This window comes from Phoxinus phoxinus (assembly GCF_949152265.1).
Source record: "Phoxinus phoxinus genome assembly, chromosome: 2".
NCBI lineage: Eukaryota > Metazoa > Chordata > Actinopteri > Cypriniformes > Leuciscidae > Phoxinus > Phoxinus phoxinus.
The window spans coordinates 51,376,241-51,383,982 of NC_136877.1; the positions used below are offsets into that span (position 1 = coordinate 51,376,241).

The 7,742-nt window shown below is 34.0% G+C and overlaps 1 long non-coding RNA gene across 1 annotated transcript; it reads right to left on the reverse strand.

The window, feature by feature from the left end:
• Window positions 1-475: 475 nt before the first annotated feature.
• LOC306993432 lies at window positions 476-6,704 on the reverse strand. Its single transcript, XR_013796451.1, has 4 exons — window positions 6,568-6,704; window positions 5,974-6,101; window positions 5,641-5,674; window positions 476-583 (listed from the first exon to the last, which is right to left on the reverse strand). It is a non-coding gene; the product is annotated as an uncharacterized lncRNA (long non-coding RNA).
• Between the last annotated feature and the right edge of the window lie 1,038 nt (window positions 6,705-7,742).

A 7,742-nucleotide genomic window follows, 5' to 3' on the forward strand; every position in this document is an offset into this window, starting at 1 on the left:
CTGTATTAATAATAATAATACCAGATGATGATGATAATACCAGACAGATCAGTTCAATCTGTGATTTTAACAGATTTTAAACTAATATGTGGTAATATCTTTTTGGCATTTATCCAGATTCTCCAGAAATGGAGCAGCTGTTTTTCTGATTTTCAAAGTTGCTGATTGGATTTCTTTTACATCTCTCTCGTTTCTTACTGTGACACTGTAATCAGCAAGATCAACTAATAGAGCTGGGATTGTGCGTTTTAGATCCTGATACAGTTCGAGAGTTGTGCCAATGTTCTCCATTTGCGTAGATATCACTCTTCTCCGAATGTTTCTCATATATAGAGCAGAATTATAAATTGTTCTCAGATTCTGAATCATTGGGTCAATGTTAGATTCTGCACGTTTAACTCCAGCAGCAACACCTCGAGCAATGACAGCTAAACAATGCGGCGAATCCAAACCTGGTATCAAAAAGTCCAACATAGCTGTCATGTGCCAATAAACAAAACCAGTGATGTAATTCAGCTGATTTTTTTTACCAGTGAGTCCGTCAAATTCTGATTTCAGCTCCTCAATGCTTTGTTGCAATTCCCTGAAATATATATATGAAAAAAAAATCATAAGTAGACAGCACGGGATATGTGTTTTGTCTGTTTTATGGTTTAACAGCCAAATTACAGATATTCTATTAACATTATGCAAAATTGTAATTGTCATGCCGTACTTTTGCACTATAGCACACTAACAACAACACTATAAACTTCACAATAAAAGCTCTTTGTTAACATTAGTTAATTCATTGTGTAATAGATTCTGTGTTGTAGTTTTTATCCTTCTCTTGATAACTTCTCTCCGTCTCAGATGTTCATCATTGCTAACGTTACACCAGTGACTTTTTTCATTTTAAAATTTTTGAAATTAACTAAGATTAATAAAATGCTCTAATAATAGTTAATGTTAACTAATGTAGTTAATTGATGTTAACAAATGATAATTAATAAATACATAAAAAACATATTGATGACAATAATAATGATGATGATGATAATAACAGTAAACATAATAATAATATAATACAAATATAATAATATAGTCTTAAATAATAATACAATAATAGTAAGAAAGTATAGCAATAATAGCAACTAGACTTTTCATCAGGAAAGAAGGGGAGGCTGGAGGACAAGGAAGGGGACACATTTTAATTATAACAATAATAAGGCTATTACTAATATGGTATATATATGAAGAAACATATATATATATAAGTCTACCTCTGATCCCTCCTTGGCCACGTCATAAGTATGCCACCATGGAGAGAGAGAGGGAGAGAGAGGGAGAGAGAGAGAGAGAGAGAGAGAGAGAGAGAGAGAGAGAGAGAGAGAGAGAGAGAGAGAGAGAGAGAGAGAGAGAGAGAGAGAGAGAGAGAGAGAGAGAGAGAGAGAGAGAGAGAGAGAGAGAGAGAGAGACTTTGATAACGCTTTACAGTACAGCCCGGAAAATACTGCGTAATTAAACCGAAATTACAGTGTAACTTTCGGTAATTACAGTGTACATATAAAATAGCTTACGTGTAAGTATAGGGGAACAATATGTAAAGTTTGGGAATAAAGGGGTAACAACCAGGAAAATAACAAATTATTTAGGCAAATTATTTATACTGTAAGTAGTTTAGAACTACGGGGCACTTATACTATAATACAATATTACTTTTGGCAGCAATTTAGCGAGTACACTGCACCTTTTTGTAATAATGTCTACAAATACATAAAGGCTTTTTTTCAGATTACGGGGTACATATCAGTGCATTTATAAAGTAGGGTAATTTGTTATTATTGCAAAGGTGCACTGATTAAGTTGTTTCAAGGCACTTTTTTTTTAAATGCTGGGGAAATATACTCTTGTTTCATGTAGTTACAGTGTAAGTATGACATTGAACACTGTTTCATAGAACACAACTGCTGTCCTGCGAACGCAGAGTATGGATGACTCTGCTCTGACCGTTCTCTCTCTCCAAGTTGAAAAAGAATGGAGCATCCATCTGCCCACACTGACCAGAGCCCCCTGTGTTTTAATGCCCAGTAAATCAGCCAACTGTGTCCTTTTATTTGACAAATAATTGAAATAACCCTAGCCACCAGTCGACTCAGCTAATTCTTGAAGTTTTAAAATGTCAGTCTCCAAGGTGTTTATACTCATAGTTGTCTCTCTAGTGACGTTTTGAGTATACTGCAAACAGAATTACTTGATTTGGGCTTTCCCAAAATCCCACCACTGTCGTAGAGACTTTAAAGATCCCTTTGTGGTCCTTAACTCATCCCAAAACAGTTTAAACATATTTATATATATATACATTAAATACCTGTCACTTAACAAAGTTGTGTTTAGCTGCCAGTATGCACTCCTTGGCTTAATGGAGTTTAAAAACACAGAACACTGTACCATACTGTGATCAGAAAAACTCAGTGGAGTAATTAAACATTTTCTTATAATGTTACAGTGATGCTTAAAAACATAGAACCGATCCAATCTTGCCCGCGAAATCACACTGTCACGAACATGAGTCATTAAACTGTCTCCAAACATCACTTAGCTCATGCGTTTTGACAAGCTGGATTAACCGATTACGAGAGGGCAAGTGAGGTTCAATATGATTTCTATCCAAGTTCAACTCTGTACAGTTAAAGTCACCACCCAAGAATAAATATTCTTCTACACAGCATTTTTGTAAAACTGAACACAAAATATTTAAAAACAGAATTCTTTATTGGTGCAGTTGGAATGTACACACAAATAAAAACAAAAATAAAGTTTCCAAAAGTAGCTCTTACTTTTAAGAGTCTGCCTTTAACTACTTCATCAACCTGATAAGAAGTCGGACTGAAACTCTTAGCAAAAAGAATAGCAACCCCTCCGCTAAGTGCGGTTGTGGCTCAACACTGAGACCCCGTCCCACTCTTCAGCCCAATCTGCTGCATTCCTCAAGTCACTATGCGTTTCTTGACACATCACTACATCTATTCTTTTTTGTTTAACCACCTCAAAAATATCTGCTCTTTTTCTCATGTCCCTTGCTCCATTTACATTCAAAGTCGCAATATTCACTTCACTCATGTTTGGAGAAAAGAAAGAGACTAAGAAACATAGCAGCACTCCACACACACACACCACATTACTAGCAGCACTCCACACACACACACTGAACACACACCACATTACTAGCCCGGCTATTATACTTTCTCACCTTCTCTGGCATTGTCAAAAGTTAGCTATCTCACTATCTCCTTATTTGTAAAGAAACCTTCCGACATAAAAAACCTGGTTTTATCAACAAACTGCTTTGTGTCGGAAAATAATTATTTACACAGACCCCTCTCCTGTTTTTGTTCTGGCTGGAATGATGTGATAATTGGATCAATAATTCGGCATGAGTTTAGGGCATTAAAAAGTTAATGTTCTGTTATGGTAGATTCAAGACTATTTATCTGAAGTTTACTGAGTTGAGGCAGATTATTACTGTTGAGAAATGAATTGATTTCTTTCTGATTTGTGTCTTTTTCTGAGGAATATAGTTTACTGTAATAGTTTTGAAAGATTTCCCTGATGTGTCCGTAATGACTGGTATTGTCGTTTTTTTCTAATTTTGTTTTGATTTGATTTGCCAAATATTTACCAGATTTGGTAAATATCTCATATTAATAATTATCAGTTGCTTAATAATTTTCTTACTTCCGATCCAAATATCTAAAACCTCTTAAATCAAGAATAATTTACTAGAGAAGTAAAATTAAATAAGAAATTATATCAAAAAAAAAAAAAAAAAAAAAAAAAAAAAATATATATATATATATATATTTACATTAAGTTAATTTTTGCTTTAAACAAGAAACATAATCTGCCAATGGGGTAAAAATAATAATAATCTTGTTTTCCATTTATTTTTCTTGTTTTCCATTTGAATTAAGACTATTTTTCTCACCCCATTAGCAGATAATTTAGCTTGTTTCAAGCAAAAAAAATTTTTTTTTTGAGAAAACAAGATATAATTTCTTATGTCATTTAATTCTCTAGTAAATGCTTTTAATTTTTATATATATATATATATATATATAGGGTGAATTCAGGTAGAGTGGGACATCAGGTTGAGTGGGACACTTAAGCTTTTGAGTACTGTAAAGGGTTAATTTTGTAAGCCAATCACAACAATTGTTACTGTGTTGTAGCTGAATGTCTATTGGACATGAAATAAAGGTGATTGGTGTGACATCCCAGATGTGGTCTGGTTGTTATATTTCAAATTGCTTGACTCCTGAGACCTCACGGTAAGCCACCCGGCAAGTGTAAAGCTATTTTAGAATAATAAGGTTGATAATTCTATCACTTATGATGTAACAATAAAACTTTTGCTTTTACATATATTTATACTGTCTGTGTATTAGAGATAACTAACAATGAGTATCTAACTGTATAAAATGTTTGTGAAAATTAGATTCACAGCACTGTCCCACTCAACCTGACAGTGTTAGGTTGAGTGGGACAGTGCATTTCAGGTTGAGTGGGACAGTTTTAGGGCTAATGCAAACACAGTGCAGCCATTTCATGAACAAGAAGATAACATTTTAAAGTAATAAGTAATAATAATGTGTCTGATTATAACATTTTTATAAAATTTATATTTTTCAATATACACAACATGGCACCCATACAGAGAGGAGAGGGACAGAGAGAGAGAGGAGAAAGGAGTGACAGGGCAATACAGAAAAGGAAAAGACGGCAAAGTAGGAAAGGAAGAAAACTAAACCAGTGGATTGAAGAGAGAATGGCAGGGGCTAATGAAGAATATGAGCAGGAGGTGACTGAAGGACACAAACCAAAATTAAGGTTTTTAGCCAGGGCATGGAACATCCCAAAATCAACACTGCAAAGGCGAGTGAAAAGGCTGGTGAGTGGCTACCGCCATGCCTCAGGTAAGAGCCCCTGCTCTCAGCTCAGGCTGAGAGTGAATTGGCTAGCCTTGTTAAATGTTAGCTGAAAGGGGGTTCCCCCTGGAATGCAGTGATATATGGTGTATTGCGTTCCAGTACGCCAAAATTAATGGCATCCCTGGTTTTTCTGCGGAAAAGCAAAAAGCCGGTCACTACTGGTTTGAGGGGTTCATGAAAAGGAATCCAAACCTGAGCGCCACACATTTTCAATGCATGTATTCTGTTTTTATTTACCTTTTACACAACATCCCAACTTCATTGGAATTAGGTTTGTATTTCTCATGTTCATTTTAACCATAAAATAGTGTCCCACTTTCCCTAACAAAGTGTCCCACTCAACCTGATTGCTTCCAGTTTGCTGAAGAGGGTGTCAGATGGTGTTTAAAGATGAACAGTTTGTTAATAAATACATAAATTGGGAAAATTTCACCATAGTGGCCTTCATTACAATCTATTTAAACAAAACACATACAATTTTAATACATTCTAACTGATTTAGGTTGTTTAAAATGCAATTTACCAAAAAGTGTCCCACTTTACCTGACTTCACCCTATATATATATATATATTTAGACTGGAAACAAATATAAGAAGTAAGAAAAGCAGTTTTTTGCAGTGTATAAAGTTAATAATGATAAAGTCAAAGCTTTGAAGAAGAAACACTTACTGCTGAGACATCTCGTCTGCTGGATCCTCTTCTCCTGTATCAGACATTAAACATTTTCACAGATTACTCACGATCATTCATAACTAACAATATATATAGTTCTGCAATATAAGTATGTAATAATAATTTATTGTAGTTGAATGTCACTTTTTTTGTTCTGCATTGGATCTATCTATGCAATATTTTCATTGCTTGTACACTTGTGTCAATGACGTGACAATAAATTAAAGGAAATCTCATCAATGTTAGAACAATTTCAAATGAATTAATCTGTTGCAAAGATAAAAAAAGTAAACAATGGCTCATAAATTGCTAAATGAAAGTTAGACTCACGCTGGACTGAAGATGATGTCAAACACTGTGATCAGAGACACTGCTTGATAAGGTCACCAGTCTCTGTGTGTGTGTGTGTGTGTGTGTGTGTGTGTGTTCAGATCCGTCAAACACACTGAGAAAAATCACTGTAAGAAAAACATCTACAATTCAAAAGTTATCAATCTTTATTTCACCGTCTGAATTAAAACCAGACACTGACTGTACAGTTTCAAAATCATTCATCAGTTTTCTTTCCAAATCATTATTTTTAAAGATCCTATTAGTTTATCTTTTTTTTATGTTTTATTTAAAAAAAATTTGAACTAATAAATTAACTAAATGAATTCATGCACAACATCTAGTCAGATTTAGTCTGTTTTAATGAAGACTCGTGTCATTTCTACACACTGCATTAGTGAAATTAATGTAATTTCAATGATTTAACAGTTATCAGCAACAAAATTATTCACTTGCTTTTTTTCAGAATAAAAAAATGAATCACTGTCTTTGTAATATTTGTATATACATAACTAAAATATGTAACCATATGTGTGACATTGGAATATAATCATAATTTGCTATGAATAAAGAAGTATGAATATTGCTGCTCACCTGGAGTGAGTGAAGAGCGTCTGAAGAGAGATTCAGTCCGACTGAAATACTGCTCATATTTATATACTCCCTTTCTTTTCCCAAGAGTTTAGTTTCTATTTGAGTTTACAAGGAACAACAGACTCACACATCTCTAGAATGTTCTACTATTGCAAAACTATCCGGTTCTTCTTTTGCCTTCAGGTGGGTGAAACTTTCACTTCATGCCAAGTTTTCCAGCAAACTCCTTCAGCGTGTCCTGACATATCCTGCTAGTTTCTCTTATTATACTGATGAATATCAGTGTGTCTGATCTGATCTGGTTTTGTTGTTGTTGCAAGTCAAGTCACCTTTATTTATATCGAGCTTTTTACAAAGCAGCTTTACAGTAATAACAGAAAAATGAATGCAACAAAGATAGTTTTAGCTGTACAGCAGAACTAGAATAAAGTCATTGTCCAGCTTTAATACGTTTTTAATTTATTAATTTCTCCTGTGAGAATCACTCGTTATTACAGTTTTTTTTCAATTGCTTAAGCACAATTTTGAAAACAGGGCCCGGTTTGTCAAAACACTACACACAATTAACACAACCCTACACCAAAGTAACACAACACCTCAGATCATTTGCAAAATGGCATACTTTTGTCAAAACTATACAATGTCTTATAAAAAATTATTTTGTTGTCATAACATAAACACAACCATCATATGGTCTGACTCTGTTTGAATCAGTTAAACACTCCTGTGCTCAACCTAAAACACTTTTAGCATTTACACAGAGAAAGTGTCAAAATAAATTCACCAACACCACATGACACTAATGACAATATTTATTTATTTTGTAAAGTCAGTCAAATACTGCAAATACTGAACATTTCAACAAAACATTCATAAAAAAAAACATTTTCCAGTTTTCATACAGTATTACAGTATTGTTGAAGACAGGTGAACTTACCTGTTGGCTTTTTATAGTGCTTAAACCTGATTGGTGTGTCTACAATTTAGCAATCATGTGTTTGTGCACCGGACGACTGTGTTTAACAGATCGGCTCATAGGTAATTTGACAGTCAGTGCTTTGGAATTGCAAGGAAGTGACATTATGATATACTTTTGTGTCTGATGTATACAAGTGTGTTTAGTGTTTTGCAAATCACTGTGTGTAATGTTTTGCAAATAGTGTGAAGCTGACAAT